The 21,683-nt window shown below is 46.3% G+C and overlaps 1 protein-coding gene and 1 non-coding gene across 2 annotated transcripts in view; one reads left to right on the forward strand and one right to left on the reverse strand.

Annotated features, from left to right (window-relative positions):
• The window catches only part of nmur1a (neuromedin U receptor 1a), a 37,293-nt gene extending 27,127 nt beyond the window's left edge, over positions 1 to 10,166 (reverse strand). Inside the window, exon 1 of the mRNA XM_014149840.2 lies at positions 9,890 to 10,166. The gene's annotated coding sequence lies outside the window, so the exon portion shown is untranslated. The remainder of the gene's footprint in view (positions 1 to 9,889) is intronic.
• A 10,844-nt stretch (positions 10,167 to 21,010) lies between these two features.
• LOC123727937 (U7 small nuclear RNA) lies at positions 21,011 to 21,067 on the forward strand. Its single transcript, XR_006759899.1, has one exon. It is a non-coding gene; the product is annotated as a U7 small nuclear RNA (small nuclear RNA).
• Positions 21,068 to 21,683: the final 616 nt, after the last annotated feature.

Below are 21,683 nucleotides of genomic sequence, written 5' to 3' on the forward strand. Positions count from 1 at the left end.
CCTTTCATTCACCTTTGTCACGACTTCCGCCGAAGTCGGCTCCTCTCCTTGTTCGGGCGGCATTCGGCGGTCGACGTCACCGGCTTTCTAGCCATCGCCGCTCCATTTTTCATGTATCCATTTGTTTTGTCTTGTTCCCTGCACACCTGGTTTTCATTCCCCAATCAGTCTACATGTATTTATTCCTCTGTTCCCCCTCATGTCTTTGTGTAAGATTGTTTGTGTGATAAGTGTTTTTGTACGCACTAGGCTTGCGTGTTTTTTCTCTCGTGTTATTTCACGAAGTCTGTTTGTATACATTTGATGGTTGTGACTGTTTTTGCGCTTTTTACACTTTGCCTTGTTGATTGGAGGTTTTTTGGACGCAGCTGTGTCTGTCTATATTCTCTCCTGCCGAAATAAAGTGTGCGCCTGTTCACAATTCTCTGCTCTCCTGCACCTGACTTCAGCACAAGTATGCACATGCCTGACATAATCTTACTCCCACCATCGAGTCAGCAGGAGCAGGTACCCCGGTCAGAGGAGTGAGTAGTGTGTCCAGGAACACACGGCAATGCTACATCATCTCGGTGCCATGATGGATCGCGTTATCCAGACCATGGACCGCTGGGAGAGACAGGAAGTCTCTCCAGCGCCTCGACCAGCGCAACCGGGGTTACCTCTACCCGTCCCGTCTGGATCCAGCTCCAGTGGGATGCGTCTCTCCCTTCCCAGGGAGTATGATGGGACGGCCGCACAGTGCCAGGGTTTCCTCTTACAACTGGACCTATACCTGGCCACCGTTCACCCAGCTCCCTCAGGAAGGGAGAGAGTGTCCGCCCTCGTCTCATGACTCTCGGGGAGAGCTCTGGAGTGGGCAAACGCCGTGTGGGGAGAGGAAGACGCGGCGTTAGACCACTTCGAGGAGTTCACCCGCCGCTTCCGGGCCGTCTTTGACAATCCGCCCGAAGGTAGAGCGGCGGGGGAACGACTCTTCCATTTGAGGCAGGGGACGAGGAGCGCACAGGAGTTTGTGCTGGAGTTCCAGACCTTGGCCGCCGGAGCAGTATGGAACGACAGGGTCCTAATCGACCACTATCGATGCAGCCTGCGTGAGGACGTTTGACGGGAGTTGGCCTGCAGGGATGCCACCATCACCTTTGACCAACTGGTGGATCTGTCCATCCGGTTGAATAACCTGCTGGTCACCCGTGGACGTCCTGAGGGGGCTCTGTCAGTTCCATCTCCCAGCACTCCCGCTCCGGTGCCCATGGAGTTGGGAGGGGCTGCACGTAGGGAGGCTGGAGGAGGGGCCTTCACGTGCACCATCTGTGGCCGCAGAGGGCACACTGCCGGTCGGTGCCGGGTTGGTCCCTCTGGGAGTCGAGGCAGCAGACAGGGCACTCTGGCATCACCCCAGGTGAGTCTGCACCACTCTCATCCAGAGTCCTCTGTTGTCCACCTGTTTGTACCTGTTTGTTTCCCTGAGTTTTCCCCGCATTCCCAGCATAAGGCACTCGTCGATTCAGGCGCAGCTGGGAATTTTATCAACAGAGCGTTAGCTCTTAGTTTAGGGATCCCCATTATTCCTGTGGTTAGACCTTTTCCCGGTTCACGCTCTGGATAGTCGACCATTAGGGTCCGGGCTAATCAGGGAAGCCACCATCTCCCTGGCCATGGAGACACAGGGGGGTCACGAGGAGAGAATCAGTCTCTTTCTCATTGACTCTCCTGCGTTTCCCGTGGTACTAGGCCTTCTCTGGTTGGCTCGTCATAACCCCACCATTTCCTGGCAACGGGGTGGTCGCAAGAGTGCTCGGGGAGGTGTGTAGGGGTTTCCGTTGGTGCTACCACGATGGAAAGTCCAGACCAGGTCTCCACCGTGCGCATTTCCCCAGAATATGCTGATTTGGCTCTCGCCTTCTGTAAAAAGAAGGCAACTCAATTACCACCCCATCAACGGGGGATTGTGCGATAAATCTCCTGGTAGACGCTACACTTCCCAGGAGTCACGTGTATCCCCTGTCACAGGCGGAGATGGTAGCTATGGAGACATATGTCTCCGAATCCCTGCGTCAGGGGTACATTCGGTCCTCCATTTCACCCGCCTCCTCGAGTTTCTTTTTTGTGAAGAAGAAGGATCGAGGTCTGCGCCCGTGCATTGACTATAGAGGTCTCAATCAAATCACGGTGAGGTACCTCTTATCGCCATGGCGATGGAGTCAATGCACGGGGTGCGCTTCTTCACTAAACTGGATCTCAGGAGTGCGTACAACCTGGTGCGTATCCGGGAGGGAGACGAGTGGAAGACGGCATTTACCTCAGGGCATTATCAGTACCTCGTCATGCCGTATGGGTTGATGAATGCTCCATCAGTCTTCAAATCCTTCGTAGACAAGATTTTCAGGGATCTGCACGGGCAGGGTGTAGTGGTGTATATCGATGACATTCTGATATACTCCGCTACACGTGCCGAGCATCTGTCCTTGGTGCGCAAGGTACTTGGACGACTGTTGGAGCGTGACCTGTACGTCAAGGCTGAGAAATGCCTGTTCTTTCAGCAGGCCGTCTCCTTCCTAGGGTATCGCATTTCCACATCAGGGGTGGAGATGGAGAGTGACCGCATTGCAGCCGTGCATTATTGGCCAACTCCCAACACAGTAAAGGAGGTGCAGCGATTTTTAGGGTTTGCCAATTACTACCGGAGATTTGGACAGGTGGCTGCTCCCATTACCTCACTGCTGAAGGGGGGTCCTGTACGTCTGCAGAGGTCGGTTGAGGCGGACAGGGCTTTTGGGCACCTAAGAGCTCTGTTTACCTCGGCTCCCGTGCTGGCCCATCTGGATCCCTCTTTGGCATTTATAGTGGAGGCTGGCATCGGAGCCATGCTCGGGAATGCCACCGAAGCTCCGCCCCTGTGCTTTCTTCTCAAAGAAGCTCAGCCCGGCAGAGTGGAACTATGATGTGGGGGACCGGGAGCTGTTGGCTGTGAAGCCGTGGAGACATTGGCTTGAGGGGGCTAAACACCCTTTCCTCATCTGGACTGACCACCGCAACCTGGAGTACATCCAGGCAGCTAGGAGACTGAATCCTCATCAGGCAAGGTGGGCCATGTTCTTTACCCTGTCCTACCTGTCCTACAGACCAGGTTCCCAGAATGTTTATTTTACTGTTATTTAACCAGGTAAGTTGACTGAGAACACATTCTCATTTACAGCAATGACCTGGGGAATAGTTTCAGGGGAGAGGAGGGGGATGAATGAGCCAATTGTAAGCTGGGGATGATTAGGTGACCATGATGGTATGCTGGACAGCTTGGGAATTTAGCCAGAACACCGGGGTTAACAGCCTTACTCTTACGATAAGTGCCATGGGATCTTTAATGACCTCAGAGAGTCAGGACACCCGTTTAACGTCCCATCCGAAAGACGTCACCCTACACAGGGCAGAGTCCCCAATCACTGCCCAGGGGCATTGGGATATTTTTTTTAGACCAGAGGAAAGAGTGCCTCCTACTGGCCCTCCAACACCACTTCCAGCAGCATCGGGTCTCCTATCCAGGGACTGACCAGGACCAACCCTGTTTAGCTTCAGAAGCAAGCCAGCAGTGGGATGCAGGGTGGTATGCTGCTGGCCATGTGTGAAAGCAGATGCACTGTCCCGGCTGTATGACACAGAGGAGCGGCCCATGGATCAGATTCCCATTCTCCCGGCCTCCTGCCTGGTAGCGCCGGTCATGTGGGAGCTGGACGCGGACATTGAGCAGGCGTTGCGTACAGAGCCCGCTCCACTCGTGTCCCATCGGGCGTCAGTATGGTCCGTCTGCTGTCCGTGACCAGTTGATCTATTGGGCCCACACATCACCCTCCTCTGGTCATCCGGGGATTGGTCAGACGGTGTGCTGTCTGACTGGGAAGTACTGGTGGCCCACCTTGGCTCGGCACGTGAGGGTTTATATTTCCTCCTGCTCGGTGTGCGCCCAGTGTAAGGCTCCTAGACACCTGCCCAGAGGTAAGCTACATCCCTTACCCATTCTACAACGGCCTTGGTCACACCTGTCGGTAGATTTTCTAACGGATCTTCCTCCCTCACAGGGAAACACCCCGATCCTAGTCGTTGTGGATCATTTCTCTAAGTCCTGTCGTCTCCTCCCTCTGCCCGGTCTCCCTACGGCCCTACAAACTGCGGAGGCCCTGTTTACACACGTCTTCCGGCACTACGGGGTGCCTGAGGATTTAGTGTCTGATCGAGGTCCCCAGTTCACTTCGAGAGTCTGGAGGGTGTTCATGGAACGTCACCTCCACCCCGAGAGTAATGGGCAGGTGGAAAGAGTGAACCAGGATGTGGGCAGGTTTCGGCGGTCCTATTGCCAGGACCAGCCGGGGGAGTGGGAGGCGTTTGTGCCCTGGGCAGAGATGGCGCAGAACTCGCTCTGCCACTCCTCCACTAACCTCTCCCCCTTTCAGTGTGTATTGGGGTACGAGCCGGTTCTGGCACCGTGGCATCAGAGTCAGACCGAGGCTCCTGCGGTGGACGATTGGTTCAGATGCGCGGAGAAGACCTGGGAAGCCGCCCATGGTCACCTCCAGCAGGTCGCGCTGCGCCAAAAGACCAGCGCAGACCATCACCACAGTGAGGCCCCGGGGGACAGGGTCTGGCTCTCGACCCGAAACCGGCCCCTCCGCCTGACCTGCCAGAAGCTAAAGTCCTGAGGAGAGTGAACGAGGTATGTTTCAGGTTACAGCTTCCCCCCGATTACCATATTAACCCCTCGTTCCATGTGTCTCTCCTCAGGCCGGTGGTGGTTGGTCCGCTCCAGGAGTCTGAGGTGCGAGAGGTTCTTCCACCCCCTCTGGACATCGATGGGGCCCCGGCGTACTCCGTCCGTTCCATCCTGGATTTGAGGCGTCGGGCGAGGGGCCTTCAGTACCTCGTGGAGTGGGAGGGTTACGGTCCGGATGAGAGGTGCTGGGTTCCGGTGGCAGATGTATTGGACCCTGAACTGCTGCGGGAGTTCCTCCTCTCGTGCCTTGCCCTCCGGGTCGCCCCCATCCCCGAGGCCGGTGTCGACGCACCGCTGAGCCACGCATCAGGGGAGGGGGTACTGTCACGACTTCCGCCGAAGTCGGCTCCTCTCCTTGTTCAGGGCAGCGTTCGGCGGTCGACGTCACCGGCTTTCTAGCCATCGCCGCTCCATTTTTCATGTATCCATTTGTTTTGTCTTGTTCCCTACACACCTGGTTTTCATTCCCCAATCAATTTACAGGTATTTATTCCTCTGTTCCCCCTCATGTCTTTGTGTAAGATTGTTTGTGTGATAAGTGTTTTTGTACGCACTAGGCTTGCGTGTTTTTTCTCTCGTGTTATTTCACGAAGCCTGTTTGTATACATTTGATGGTTGTGACTGTTTTTGCGCTTTTTACACTTTTCCTTGTTGGTTGGAGGTTTTAAGTAACTGTCCAGTGAAAAGTTCATACTCTGTGAACTCATTCCCAAATAATGTAGTTGACTCGTCCAATAGTCGTATTTGTGGCTAACGTATAGTTTGGAGGAAAAAAAAAAACACTTCAAAAACCCCACCTCAAACTTGTATCTCAAACAGACCGTTTAGAAAAATGCTTGCCATTTCCTCATAGAACATGATGTCATGTTGGGTCATTGACAGGAGAGGGCCAATCAGCAGTCTAATGGCATGAATATTTTTTATAATTAGTATACGCCACACCAGGGGCGAAAATCTGATATCAACTTTGGAGGGGACAATTACATTACATTTTCTCAAGAGCAATTCCTGAGGGGGACACCAAAAGTAGTGCTGTAACACATAGCCTACGTTTAATATGGTAAATGTATATTTAGGAACCAAAGAAATAAGGTGTTTGCCGTACTCCTAACTACCAGTACCCAAAACTACACAACTAATCACAACAGCAATACCATTGCCTTTAACAAATCTTAGTTCAGTCACCAGTTTAAGTTGAGAGTGGGGGTATCCATGGCATTTTCCAATTATGTTCCTATTTTACAAGTAAAAAAAATTGAGAACCTTTCATAATGTTGCCAAACAAAGACTCAACAAACTTACCTGAGACCCTGTCTCTGCCAGTCTGTCCCTGCATATCTGTCCCCAACTCTGCTGTCTGTGTGCCATCTGTTGCCTGCTCTGCCTAATGACATCATTGTGAAACATTTCCATTATAATTTCATTTCTTTCTTATGAACATTTTATCAACTAGTCTTTGAGATATTAGGCTACTAGGGTTCTTACTTTGCGTTTTGGTGTACTGAAAAATACTCTGATGTCCGTCTTTTTTCTGCCATTTTTCTGCCATTTTTCTACCTGGTTGGCTACACACACAGTATGTAGGTTATTTACAGTAGGAGATGGGCTTCTATCGTCTTATCTTCTATCATTCTATATGGGCTTCGATCTAAAAGGTAGCTAGCAAATGTGAAACGGATTGCAGTGACAAGAGTTGACAGGTGTATGAGTTCACCATTTACACAACATATGCTGCAACCTTTTGTAATTTTAATCGTTTGTTTCATATTGGCTGGCTTCCAACAATAGCGGAATTTGCAAAGCTAGCGAGCACCAATTCAGTGGTGTTTGCTATAATCTTTGCTACCCGGGTTAAATAAAGGTGAAATAAAATATATAAACAAAAGTTCCCTTGCGACAATTTAGCTTTTGCAACGAGACCATTAAATATATTTAAAACAATGGTAGAAGAGAGTGTAGTTCTGTTCAGTTTATCGCTAACCTTATCACAGGGACTTTGAAGCACTAACTTACATGCATGCTGATCTTGGAATAAATTGACGATAGCAAAGATTCCATCTTTGACGACGCCACATAAATGGAATAGGTACTAGCTAGCTTAATAGTTAATATTTGTGCGCTAGCTCTGCATATTCAGCTAGTGTGTGTGCGCGATTGACTGGATTAACCTCACGTCAGTTACGTGCATTGAGTGCCTTTCAGACAGTAGATACGACCTCTACGTTACCTCGCAAGCTAAGGAACTGGCAGTGGATCAAACCATTGTGAAGCAAAGGGTGGGGGGGTCGCAATCTTTTGAAACTTAAAAACGAGCTATTAAGTGTCTATAATCAGCACAATTGCTTTCATTGCGTATTATTAATATTATTTAAATTACATAGTTATGTTTCAGTGATATATTGGGGGACAAATCATATTTTTTCCCAGGATGGGGGGTCGTGTCCCCCCCGTCCCCCCCAGGATTTCCGCCCCTGCGCCACACCATTCCAACCAGAGTATGTGAGTACAGTTGGAAATCCCACTCATGGTTCATGGAGTGCTCACCATCCTTTCCCATGCTCAGCTAAAAAAGGCACTCCATTCATGTTTTGTTTAAAAATATAATTGACCAAACACCCACATCTACAGTCATGGCCAAAAGTTTTGAGAATTACATAAATATAAATTTTCAGTCTGCTGTCTCAGTTTGTATGATGGCAATTTGCATATACTCCAGAATGTTATGAAGAGTGATCAGATGAATTGCAATTAATTGCAAAGTCCCTCTTTGCCATGCAAATGAACTGAATCCCCCAAAAACATTTACACTGCAGTTCAGCCCTGCCACAAAAGGACCAGCTGACATCATGTCAGTGATTCTTTCGTTAACACAGGTGTGAGTGTTGACGAGGACAAGGCTGGAGATCACTCTGTCATGCTGATTGAGTTCAAATAACAGACTGGAAGATTCAAAAGGAGGGTGGTGCTTTGAATCATTGTTCTTCCTCTGTCAATCACGGTTACCTGCAAGGAAACACGTGCCGTCAACATTGCTTTGCACAAAAAGGGCTTCACAGGCAAGGATATTGCTGCCAGTATTGCACCTAAATCAACCATTTATCGGATCATCAAGAACTTCAAGGAGAGCGGTTCAATTGATGTGAAGAAGGCTTCAGGGCGCCCAAGAAAGTCCAGCAAGCACCAGGACTGTCTCCTAAAGTTGAATCAGCTGCGGGATCGGGTCACACCCAGTACAGAGCTTACTCAGGAATGGCAGCAGGCAGGTGTAAGTGCATCTGCACGCACAGTGAGGCGAAGACTTTTGGAGGATGGCCTGGTGTCAAGAAAGGCAGCAAAGAAGCCACTTTTCTCCAGGAAAAACATCAGGGACAGACTGATAATCTGCAAAAGGTACAGGGTGTCACGTCCTGACCATAGTGAGTGTTATTTTCTATGGTAGATTAGGTCAGGGCGTGACAGGGGGTGTTTGTCTGGTTTTTGTATGTCTATGTTTTGGTTCTAGGTTTGTATTTCTATGTTGGTGTTATTTGGCATGACCTCCAATTAGAGGCAGCAGGTTGTCATTGTCTCTAATTGGAGGTCCTATTTAAGTTTAGGTTTGTCCCACAGGTGTTTGTGGGTGATTGTTCTTCGTGAGGTTTATGTTCCTCCAGCGTCACGGTTTGTTGTTTAGTATTTACTTAAAGTGTTAATTGTTGCATTCGGTTTCACTGATTTAATAAAACATGTGGAACTACGAAAACGCTGCATCTTGGTCTGCTCATTCAAACAGCCGTGACACAGGGATTGGACTGCTGAGGACTGGGGTAAAGTCATTTTCTCCGATGAATCCCCTTTCCGATTGTTTGGGGCATCCGGAAAAAAGCTTGTCCGGAGAAGGCAAGGTGAGTGCTACCATCAGTCCTGTGTCATGCCAACAGTAAAGCATCCTGAGACCATTCGTGTGTGGGGTTGCTTCTCAGCCAAGGGAGTGGGCTCATTCACAATTTTGCCTCAGAACACAGCCATGAATAAAGAATGGTACCAACACATCCTCCGAGAGCAACTTCTCCCAACCATCCAGGAACAGTTTGGTGACGAACAATGCCTTTTCCAGCATGATGGAGCACCTTGCCATAAGGCAAAAGTGATAACTAAGTGGCTCGCGGAACAAAACATCGATATTTCAAATCAAACGTTATTTGTAACATGCGCACAATACAACAGGTGTAGGTAGACCTTACCGTGTAATGTTTGCTTACAAGCCCTTAAAACCAACAAAGAAATAGTGCTATAGTCAACAAGTGCTACAAAGTGCAGTGTTCAGAGGGGCTATAGGTACTTTTGGCTCCTAAATCAACAGAATATTTTAGATACCACTGAAAGGTTTGATCATCAGAAGCATTGAACTAGGCTGAAATCCAGTCCAATCTAATAGTAGTAAAACCCTGAATTCCGGGACTAAAATAACTGCTGAGAAATGTGACACGGTAACATTAGTAGCTGTACAAATTCTGGATTGCATTTCAAGACTTTGTGTGTGTGCCAAAGATCAAGTGAATTCACAGACTGCTGACTTGGTTAGGAAAACATAATTTCACCAGTAATAATACAGTAGTTGTCACAGTGAGCTTGACTTAACCTGACTGTACCCTGGGGTGAACGGTTGACTAATTGAAGGCGATAGAGCACTCACAAACCAAATCAGCAAAACCTTTCAGCTTCGGAGTTCAGATCAAGGCAAGGCAATGTTTAAAAAAAAATAATAATAATTATATCCTTGAAGAAACTGTTGTCAGTTTGTAAAGGGCATGGGATCTCGATATGATGTCATCATGTATTAATTGTAATGCCATGACTGGTTTTATTAAAGCTCTGATGAAATAGCGTAATGAATGTGTAATGTAATGAATAATGTGGCATACAATTAAAGCTATGAATAATGTATGAAATAGATTGTTTGTATCACAGTAAACATTGATATATTTATACTGAATTAATGTACCATTTATACTGTATTAATGTACCATTTATACTGTATTAATGTACCATAATTTTGACACAAAAAATCTCTGCTGACATCTGTAAAAACTTCTAAATACATTTGAAAATACATCTATGTAAGTTTCTCAGCAAGAATAGTCTTACCTCCTAATTGTTCTGCTTTTCCCACCTTATGTTCCTCTGATGTCACACAAGTATCTTCTTGAGTAATGGCTCTACAGCTCTTATTCAGTCATTTCCTACAGAGTGAAATCCTGCTGGTCAGCTGGTGTTAAGTCCCTGTTTGTGAGCGCTCTTTCAGTAACTGTCCTTTCAGTCTGCCACTCGGTGAATATACTTCCCCGGTGCGCCCTCACTCTCTCTCCTTCCTCTCTGTCCTTCCTCTCTCTCTCTTTCTATCTCTCTCTCTCCTTCCTCTCTCTCCTTCCCCTCTCTCTCTCTCCTTTCCCTCCTCCATCTCTCTCTCCTTCCTCTTTCTCCTCTCTCCTTCCTCCTTCCACTCTCTCTTTCTCCTTCCACTCTCTCTTTCTCCTTCCACTCTCTCTTTCTCCTTCCACTCTCTCTTTCTCCTTCCACTCTCTCTTTCTCCTTCCACTCTATCTCATTCCCCTCTCTCTCTCTTTCTCCTTTCTCTCTCCCTCTCTCTCTATCTCACTCTCCTTTCTCTCATTCCTCTCTCTCCTTCCTCTCTCTCTCCTTTCTCCTCTCTATCCTTCTCTCTCTCCTTCCTCTCTCCTTTCTTTCTCTCTCTCTGTCTTCTTTCCTTCGTCCATCTCTCTCTCCTTCCTCTCTCCTTCCTCTATCTTTCTCCTCTCTCCTTCCTCCCTATCTCTCTCATTTCTCCTTCCGCTCTCCCTCTCTCTCCTTCCTCTCTCTCTCCTTTCTCATCTCCCTCTCTCCTTCCTCTCCCACTCTCTCCTTCCTTCCTTCCTTCCTTCCTTCCTTCCTTCCTTCCTTCCTTCCTTCCTTCCTTCCTTCCTTCCTTCCTTCCTTCCTTCCTTCCTTCCCTCTCCTTCCTCTCCCTCTCTCTCACTCTCCTTTCTCCTCTACCTCCTCCTCTCTCTCTCTTTCTCCTCTCTCCTTCATCCTTCCTCTCTATCTCTCTCTCCATCTTCTCTCCCCCTCTCTCCTTCCCCCCTCTCTCTCTCTCTCTCTCTCTCTCTCTCTCTTCCTCTCTCTCTCCTTCCTCTCTCTCTCTCTCCTTCCCCTCTCTCTCTCTTCTTCCTCTCTCTCACTTCCTCTCTCTCTCTCCTTGCTCTCTCTCTCTTCCTCTCTCCCTCTCTCCCTCTCGCTCTCCTTCTTCTCTCCCTCTCTCTCTCATTCCTCTCTCTCCTACCTCTCTCTCTCACCTTCCTCTCCCTCTCTCTCTCTCTCTACTACTCTCTCTCTCTCTCTCTCTCTCTCTTTCCTCTCTCTCTCCTTCCTCTCCCCCAGCTCTCTCTCTCTCTTTCTCCTTTCTCCTCTCTCCTTCCTCTCTTTCTCTCTCCTTCCTCTCTCCCTCCTTCCTCTCTTTCCTCTCTTGCTCTCCTTCTTCTCACTCTCTCTCTTTCTCCTCTCTCTCTCCTTACTCTCTCTCTCCTTTCTTCTCTCTCTCCTTCCTCTCTCTCCTTTCTCCTCTCTCTCTCTCCTTCCTCTTTCTTTCTCTCTTCTTCCTCTCTCTCCTTCCTCTCTCGCTCTTCCTCTCTCACTCTTCCTCTCTCTTCCTCTCTCCCTCTCGCTCTCCTTCCTCTCTCCCTCTCTTCCTCTCACTCTCCTTCCTCTCTCCCTCTCTCTCCTTCCTCTCTCTCCTACCTCTCTCTCTCTCTCTCCTTCCTCTCCCTCTCTCCTCTCTCCTTCTCTCTCTCTCTCCTTTCTCCTCTCTCTCTCTCCTTCCTCTTTCTTTCTCTCTTCTTCCTCTCTCTCCTTCCTCTCTCGCTCTTCCTCTCTCACTCTTCCTCTCTCACTCTTCCTCTCTCTTCCTCTCTCCCTCTCGCTCTCCTTCCTCTCTCCCTCTCTTCCTCTCACTCTCCTTCCTCTCTCCCTCTCTCTCCTTCCTCTCTCTCTCTCCTTCCTCTCCCTCTCTCCTCTCTCCTTCTCTCTCTCTCCTTTCTCCTCTCTCTTTCTCTCTCTCTCCTTTCTCTCTCTCTCTCCCCTTCCTCTCTCCCTCTCTCTCTCCTTCCTCTCTCCCTCTCTCTCTCCTTCCTCTCTCTCTCGCTCCCCTTCTCTCTCTCGCTCCCTTTCCTCTCTCTCTCGCTCTCCTTCTTCTCCCTCTCTTTCTCCTCTCTCTCTCCTTTCTCCTCTCTCTCCTTCCTCTCTCTCTCCCCTCCCTTTCTCCCTCTCTCTCCCTCTCTCTCCTTCCCCTGTCTTTCGCTCCCCTTCCTCTCTCTCTTGCTCCCTTCCTCTCTCTTTCGCTCTCCTTCTTCTCCCTCTGTCTCCCTCTCTCTACTTCCTCTCTCTCCTACCTCTCTCTCTCTCCTTCCTCTCCCTCTCTCTCCTCTCTCCTTCTCTCTCTCTCCTTTCTCCTCTCTCTTTCTCTCTCTCTCATTTCTCCCTCTCTCTCCCCTTCCTCTCTCCCTCTCTCTCTCCATCTCTCCCTCTCCCTCTCCTTCCTCTCTCTCTCTCGCTCCCCTTACTCTCTCTCTCGCTCCCCTTCCTCTCTCTCTCGCTCTCCTTCTTCTCCCTCTCTTTCTCCTCTCTCTCCTCTCTCTCCTTCCTCTCTCTCCCCTTCCTTTCTCCCTCTCTCTCCCCCCCTCTCTCTCTCCTTCCCCTCTCTTTTGCTCCCCTTCCTCTCTCTCTTGCTCCCTTCCTCTCTCTTTCACTCTCCTTCTTCTCCCTCTGTCTATCTCTCTCTCTCCTTCCTCTCCCTCTCCTTTCTCCTCTCTCACCTTCCTCTCTCCCTCTCTCTCTCCTTCTTCTCCCTCTCTTTCTCCTCTCTCTCTCCTTTCTCCTCTCTCTCCTTCCTCTCTCTCTCTCCCCTTCCTTTCTCCCTCTCTCCTTCCTCTCTCCCTCTCTCTCTCTCTCTCCTTTCTCCTCTCTCTCTCCTTCCTCTCTCCCTCTCTCTCTCCTTCCTATCTCTCTCCTTCCCCTCTCTCTCCTTCCTCTCTCATTTCTCCTCTCTCTCCCTCCCCTTCCTCCTCTCTCTACCTTCTCATCTCTCTCTCCTTTCTCCTCTCTCTTTCTCCTTCGTCTCTCCTTTCTTTCTCTCTCTCCTTTCCCTCCTCCATCTCTCTCTCCTTCCTCTTTCCTTCCTATCTTTCTCCTCTCTCCTTCCTCTCTATCTCCTCTCTCCTTCCTCTCTCCCTCCCTCTCTCTCTCTCCTTCCTCTCTCTCCTTTCTCTCTCTCTCCTTCCTCTCTCATTTCTCCTCTCTCTCTCCCTCTCCTTCCTCCTCTCTCTCTCCTTCATCTCTCTTTCTCTCTTCTTTCTCTCTCTATCTTCTCCCTCTCTCTACCTTCTCATCTCTCTCTCACCTTTCTCCTCTCTCTTTCTCCTTCCTCTCTCTTTTCTCTCTCTCTCCTTTCCCTCCTCCATCTCTCTCTCCTTCCTCTCTCCTTCCTCTCTCCCTCCCTCTCCCTCCTTCCTCTCTCTCCCCTTTCTCTCTCTCTCTTTCTCCCCTCATCCTTTCTCTCTATCTCTCTCCTCTCTCCCTTCTCTCTCCTTCCTCTCTCCCTTCTCTCTCCTTCCTCTCTCTCTCTCTCTCGCCTTCCTCTCTCTCGCCTTCCTCTCTCCCTCCTTCCTCTCTCTCCTTTCCTTTCTTTTAGGTTAACGGTCAGAGCCCAGGTCTGACAGAACCTGTGCAGATGAGCTAGATGCTGATGTAACCCCTCCTTAGTGGGAGGTCATCTGTGTACAGTTTCCCCTCCTTAGTGGGAGACAGGAGCACCAGGTCATCTGTCTACAGCAGACACTTGATTTCAGTGTTGTGTAGGGTGATACCAGGTGCTGCCGATTCTTCTAATGTTTTTGCCAATTCATTAATGTAGATGTTAAATAGTGTTGGACTTATTGGGCAGCCCTGTTTCACTCCCCGACCCTGAGAGAAGAAGTCTGTTTGCTTGTTGCCAATTTTAACCGCACATTTGTTTTTAGTGTACATTGATTTAATAACATCATATGTTTTCCCTCCAATACCACTTTCTATTAGTTTATAAAAAAGTCCTTTGTGTCAAATTGAATCAAACTCTTTCTTGAAATCTACAAAACACGAGTAGATTCTGCCTTTGTTTTGGTTTACTTGTTTGTCAATTAGAGTTTGGAGGGTGTAAATGTGGTCTGTTGTACGATATGTTTTTAGAAATCCAATCTGGCTTCTGCTCAGGACGTTGTGTTCGTCAAGGAAATGGTGTAGTCTGATATTTATAATACTACAGAGAATTTTCCCTAAGTTGCTGTTAATGCATATTCCTCTGTAATTATTTGAGTCAAATTTGTCTCAATTTTTATAGATTGGTGTGATCAATCCTTGGTTACAAATATCAGAGAAAATACCTGTAGTGAGGATAATGTTGAAGAATTTGAGTATAGCCAATTTGAATTTGTGGTCTGTATATTTGATCATTTTATTTAAAATAGCATCAGCACCACAGGCCTTTTTGGGTTGGAGCGTGCATAGTTTTTCCAATAATTCTTCTTCGAATTCCCTGTCATAAATTAGCCAAGGCGCAGCGTGCCGATAGTTCCACATCTTTTATTTGTGAACTCGAACAAAACAAGAAAACAGGTGAAACTGAAACAAACGTGACGTTCTGGGGCTGCTCACACACAGCTGCACAAAAACAAGATCCCACAAAAACAAAGGGAAAAACAAGCTGCCTAAGTATGGCTTCCAATCAGAGACAACGATAGACAGCTGCCTCTGATTGGAAACCATACCCGGCCAAAACATAGAAAACAAAACATAGAATGCCCACCCACCTATCACACCCTGACCTAACTAAACAGAGAAAACACAGCTCTCCTAGGTCAGAGCGTGACAGGTATCCACAGGATTATGATATTCTTTGACTGCTGATTCAAGAATTTGTAATTTTTCTTGTATATCTTTTTGTTCTGGGCTCTTTGTTATATTGCTGTAGAGGTTTGCAAAGTGATTTCTCCACATATCCCCATTTTGATAGCCAATTCCTCCTGATGAGGTTTGTATAATTTATTCAAATTCTCCCAGAAGTGGTTTGATTCTCTGGATTCCTCAATTCCATCCAGCTGATTTCTAATGTGCTGTTCCTTTATTGTTCTCAGGGTGTGTTTGTATTGCTTCAGTGTTTCCCCATATTGAAGGCGTATGTTTTTGTTGTCTGGTTCTCTGTGTTTTTGATTAGATATATTTTTCAATTACTTTCTTAGATTTCTCCAATCATAAATTAAACCATTTTTCATTATCTATTGTTTTTGGTTTGCTGTTATGTTTCTTTAGATTAGCCAAGGAGGCTAATTTGTCAAATATAAAGTTTCTGTTCCAAACGGCCAAATGTACACCTTCATTGCTGTAGGAGAATGTTAAGGCTAAAAAGTTGTCCAGGAGAGCTTGTTTTTTTTTTGGCTACGAATTGCTTTTTGGTAGATGTCTGTACTGTTTGCATTCCATCTATAGGCCTGTTTAGTACCATGTCATTTACTGGGCCGTGATGCTTCATGGTTGGGTTCCGCTCTTCTCAGATACACTGTGATTTTACTGTGGTCTGAGAGAGATGTTAGTGGGCTGACTGTAAAGGCTCTGAGAGACTCTGGGTTTATGTCGTTGAGGAAGTAGTCTACAGTGCTGCTGCCAAGGGATGAGCTGTAGGTGTACCTACCAAAAGAGTCCCCTCTCAGCCTACCATTGACTATGTACAGACCCAGTGTTCGACAGAGCTTCACGAGCTGTACTCCATTTTTGTTTTTCACTTTGTCATAGTTGTTTCTGTGGGGAGGGAAAGGTTGTTGCTTCCTGGTAGGTGTTTATCCTCATGACTGTTAATAGTGTCTTGTTCTTCTGCTGTTCTAGCATTCAGGTCTCCACAGACCAGTACGTTGCCTTGGGCCTGAAAGTGACTAATCTCCCCCTCTAGAATGGAGAAACTCTCTTCATTGAAGTAGGGTGACTCTGAGGGGGGAATGTATGTGGCACAGAGGAAGACGTTTTTATCTGTTAAGATAAAGCCTCCTTGTTGATTTTAACCAGATAAAGAATTCTCCTGTTTTGATCAATTCGATAGAATTAAATAGTTCAGATTTATACCATATTAGCATTCCCCCTGAGTCTCTGCCCTGTCCTGAGTCTCTGCCCTGTCCTGAGTCTCTGCCCTGTCCTGAGTCTCTGCCCTGTGTGATTCCTTTTAATTTAGTGGATGGTATTACTATCTCCCTATAACCTAGTGGAGAGCCAGTGGAAACATCACCTCTGCACCATGTTTCCTGTACTACTACAATATCAACATCAGCAATTTCTTTCAGGAAGTGTGGGTTTCTGCTCTTGACCTTCAAAATGAGACAAACACTCACAATCCAATAACTATTAAAATAGGATTTTTTCAATTAACGTAAACTCTTATTATGCAAATGTTATTTGTTTATCATTTAAGACAGCATTTGTGTCTTGCCACTTGGGTGGATGTAGTGTGAGGAGGGTGGAGTTCTTGTGCTCATCTTACCATGACCCTCGGCCTATCACATGTGAGCATAGTAGACTCAGCATTTTGTTTAATGTCACTCATTTTGTTGGTGGGGGCTGGGCCAGTTGTTCCTTTCACAGCCTATGCGTAGCTCTGCCTGCTGGGCTGTGGCTCCTCCAGGTGGGGGTCTGGGGTGGGGAGGAGGGGGTGGTAGGCCTCGTCTGGGTGGGTCTGAAGCTGGGCTGGGGTGGTCTGTGCTGTACTGGCTGTGGTGGGCATTAAGGTTGGTGGTGCTGTGGTCGTGGCTGGGGGGGGGGGTCCGGGGTGCTGGTCCGGGGTGTTGTCTCGGTGATGTCGTAGGGGTGGAGATTGCTCCGCTGTTTCTGGGTTGAGAGGTCGGGCTGCGGTTTAAAGTAACGTCCTTGAGAGTTTTGGCAAGGATGGGGACTGTCTCCCTGTACAGCTGAACATGGTCATGGAGACAGTTCAGATCAAGGGTGGGATGGTGGGCCAGGTGTACATTGGGTTGCAGGAGAGGCTGCCGTTTATTCTTTGGATTGTGGCAGGGTGGAAGTCCTTCCCCTGTAGAAGGGTTGACACCACGATCCTTGAGTTGGGGAAGATTCGGGAGGCTTTCTCAATCACTCCCCGTAGTGAAGTGGCCACCCTCACCTGCTGAGCACGCAGGTCGTTGCTTCCGGTGTGTATGATTATGTGGCTTGGTGACACGAGCTGGACCTTATCAAGCAGCTCCATGGCACTCTGTGTTGTTGTGTTGAGGCGCAAAGTTACTTTTTTTTCTATTCTAATTGAATAGAGTTGTTGTTCATCACTCCTGATAATATATATCAGGAGCTCATGTTGAGCATCTCCCTCTCTCCTTTCAATTCAATTGACTTTATTGACATGGCAAGTTCATTATTACTTACATTGTCAAAGTATACATATAGAAAAATATATATATATTTAAATACATATAAAATATATATATATAATATAGATATATTTCTCTCCTTTCTTTCTCTCATCTCTTTCGCTCTCTCCTTTCTCTCTCTCTCTCTCTCTCCATTCTCTTTCCTCTCTCTCTCTTTCTCTATCACTTTCTCCTTCCTCTCTCTCCTTCCTCTCTCCCTCTCGCTCTCCTTCCTTACTTTCTCTCTCTCTCTTGCTCTCTGTCTCCATCCTTTCTCTCTCTCTCTCTCCTCTCTCTCTCTCTCTCTCTCCTCCTCTCTCTCTCCTCTCTCTCCTCCTCTCTCTCAATTCAATTCAATTTGCTTTATTGGCATGACGTAACAATGTACATACTGCCAAAGCTTACTTTGGATATTTACAATATGAAAATAATAATAAGTCTCTCTCTCTCTCTCTTTCTTTTTTGTTGTTGGTGGTATTATACATTTTGTATTGTAGATATGTAGTGGTGTTTGGGCCCTAGGAAGAGTAGCTGCTTCCTTGGCATCAGATAATGGGGATCCCTAATAAACACAAATTCCAAAATACAATCTCTCTCTCTCTCTCTCTCTCCTCACTCTCTCAATTCAATTTAATGGGAAACATATGTTAACATTGCCAAATCAAGTGAAGTAGATAATAACCTAAATTGAAATAAACAATGAAAATTAACAGTAAACATTACACTCACAGAAGTTCCAAAAGAATAAAGACATTTCAAATGTCATATTACGTCTATATACAGTGTTGCAATGAGCAAATAGTTAAAGTTCAAAAGGGAAATAAATAAACATAAATATGGGTTGTATTTACAATGGTGTTTGTTCTTCACTGGTTGCCTTTTTCTTGTGGCAACAGGTCACAAATCTTGCTGATGTGATGGCGCACTGTGGTATTTCACCCTGTAGATATGGGAGTTTATCAAATTTGGGTTTGTTTTTGAATTCTTTGTGGATCTGTGTAATCTGGGGGACATGTGTGTCTTTAATATGGTCATACATTTGGATGGAGGTTAGGAAGTGCAGCTCAGTTTCTACCTCATTTTGTGGGCAGTTTGCACATAGCCTGTCTTCTCTTGAGAGCCAGGTATGCCTACGGCAGCCTTTCTCAATAGCAAGGATATGCTCACTGAGTCTGTACATAGCCAAAGATTTCCTTAATTTTGGGTCAGTCACAGTGGTCAGGTGTTCTGCCAGTGTGTACTCTCTGTTAAGCGCCAAATAGCATCCTAGTTATCTCTGTTTTTTTGTTAATGCTGTCCTCAACCAAGGAGGGCCTACAACAGCACCTACATATCCTGCAAAGTTGCTAGATATTGGCAGGAAGTGGAGGTGAAGAGGCCAGAAATGGAGGTTCTGGGCTGGCGTGGTTACCTGTGGTCTGCGGTTTAGGCAGGTTGGATGTACTGCCAAATGATCTAAACTAACATAGAGAAATTAACGCTCCCTCAAAACCTGAGACATTTCTGGCATTGTGCTGTGTGACAAAACTGCACATTTTAGAGTGGCCTTTTATTGTCCCCAGCACAAGGTGCACCTGTGTAATAATCATGCTCCTCAATCAGCTTCTTGATATGCCACACCTGTCAAGTGGATGGATTATCTTGGCAAAGGAGAAATGCTCACTATCAGGGATATTAACAAATTTGTGCATTTTAGAGAAATAAGCTTTTTGTGTGTAGATAATCTTTACATTCAGGGTATCCCCAAACTCGGTCCTTGGGACCCCAAGAGGTGCATGTTTTTGCCCTAACACTACACAGCTTGATGATTAATGTATTATTTGAATCAGCTGTGTAGTGTTAGGGGAAAAACCAAAACGTGCACCCTTTGGGGTCCCAAGGACCAGGTTTGGGAAATGCTGCTGTAGGGCATCCAGATTTGTGTTGTATCAGTTCTACTGTTTTGAGTAATGCCCCCGCTAAGCCACGCCTCCAATATAATATCCCAGCGTGTCTTGCCTTTTCAAGTGAATTGTAGAGTTACCACCCATGGCTGTATTTGTTAGAGACTGAATTGAATTCCTTTCCCATCCTGTGGCCATCACCAAGTGATTTCCTGAGTAAATGTCAACATTTTAATTAAACTCTTTATGACAATATACTGGATATGTCATAAGGACTTATTTTGAGCCCTAGTTTTATTCATGGCTTTCAGGCCTGCAAGTAGAGTCACAAAATACTGGCAACTTTCTCTAAATCCTGGGTTTCAAAAAATCCTGGTTAAAAGTTTTCCAGCAATCTTCCAGACAGAATTTTATGCTTGCTTGCAAAGTGATGTGTAATTCCTATTGGAATCACACTAGAGTTAAATTACACTACAGTTGAAATTTGTATTCACTCACAACTTGTATTCATAATAACTGCCAGGCTTGGGTGAAGTATGAGGCGATTACTTAAACCATTTAAACCGGAACAACCATTTCAGTAATGGGTGCAAAAAATTTGAACTAAATTATTAGAAAAAAACTATGTTATTTATCTTTGTGGTGTGGGGGCTGTGCTTTGGCAAAGTGGGTGGGGTTATATCCTACCTGTTTGGCCCTGTCCGGGGGTTTCATCGGATGGGGCCACAGTGTCTCCTGACCCCTCCTGTCTCAGCCTCCAGTATTTATGCTGCAGTAGTTTATGTGTCGGGGGGCTAGGGTCAGTCTGTCACATCTGGGGTATTTCTCTTGTCTTTTCCGGTGTCCTGTGTGAATTTAAATATGCTCTCTCTAATTCTCTCTTTCTCTTTTTCTTTCTTTTTCTCTCTTGGAGGACCTGAGCCCTAGGACCATGCCTCAGGACTACCTGGCTTGATGACTCCTTGCTGTCCCCAGTTCACCTGGCCGTGCTGCTGCTCCAGTTCCAACTGTTCTGCCTGCAGCTATGGAACCCTGACCTGTTCACCGGACGTGCTACCTGTCCCAGACCTGCTGTTTTCAACTCTCTAGAGACAGCAGGAGCGGTAGAGATACTCTCAAAGATTGGCTATGAAAAAGCCAACTGACACTTACTCTTGTGTTACTGACTTGTTGCACCCTCGACAACTACTATGATTATTATTATTTGACCATGCTGGTCATTTATGAACATTTGAACATCTTGGCCATGTGCTGTTATAATCTCCACCCGGCACAGCCAGAAGAGGACTGGCCACCCCTCATAGCCTGGTTCCTCTCTAGGTTTCTTCCTAGGTTTTGGCCTTTCTAGGGAGTTTTTCCTAGCCACCGTGCTTCTACACCTGCATTGCTTGCTGTTTGGGGTTTTAGGCTGGGTTTCTGTACAGCACTTTGAGATATCAGCTGATGTAAGAAGGGCTATATAAATACATTTGATTTGATTTGATTTTGTGTAAAATAAGAGTAATCAATCAATCACTCAATGTAAAAACACAGATTTTTTTTTTATCAACCTGCAGTAGAGCATGCCGGGAAAAAAAGTGTATTTGTTATCATATCTTAAAACATTTTAGTTGGTGTGACTTCTAATTTAGTTTTGAGTCAGTACCACATACATATTTAAGTAATAAAGACTTTTCATTGACTTCGAGTTCAACTTACTAGAAGTATTTGAGTTAAAAATGGGGTTGGGGTTTACAGCGTAGTAATAGTACAGTATTTAGTTTGCATATACCCCACCCATTCCCCTCCCCCATATCCAAATGTGTGCCACCCATGAGTGAGAAACCTACAGGTTAGAACTTTTTATAATGATTTTACACAAGTTCAGGCTGTTTAGTCTCCAGTCCATCCCACCTAGGTTATAGAAAATGTGCTCTTTTGGTATTTGTCCAGTAGGTTTCCTCAAGGAGAAAGCCTACCCTTTTATATAAAAAAATAATAGAACAAAAACACAATTTTACTACAGTAAACTGTAAATACTACAGCATGCAAACATACTACATGAAATACAGAAAAATCAGCAAGTACACTTCAGTGAATACTATAATATATACCTATACAGTAGTATTACGACAGTATTCATACCATATTGTAAACTGGATTGGTTCGAGCCCTGAATGCTGATTGGCTGACACGAGTATGACAAAACACTTTTCTAATTACATTGGTAACCAGTTTATAATAACAATAACACACAATATGCCCAATATACCACAGCTAACAGCTGTGTTCGGGCACTCCGTGTTGTGTCCTGAAGTACACTATAGTATTTTTTTATGCGGGTATAGCACGACAATGGACAAGTTGCTAATCATACCCTTCGTAGCTGTCTGAGTGTGGTTTGTGCTCCACAAAGAAGCCACCTAAATGTTGTATCATAAAAATGACAATTGGGATGTTGAGTACCTGTTTAGTGATCTGCCAATTATATAACGTTTAAACACTGTGTATAATTTCAAAGGCAGCGGGTGTCTTTTATCCACTCAGTTTTCTCATTTGAGTAGCAATGGAGCCAGAGGAGAAGGTGTCATTTCG

Source organism: Salmo salar, chromosome ssa16, assembly GCF_905237065.1.
Source record: "Salmo salar chromosome ssa16, Ssal_v3.1, whole genome shotgun sequence".
Taxonomy (NCBI): Eukaryota; Metazoa; Chordata; class Actinopteri; order Salmoniformes; family Salmonidae; genus Salmo; species Salmo salar.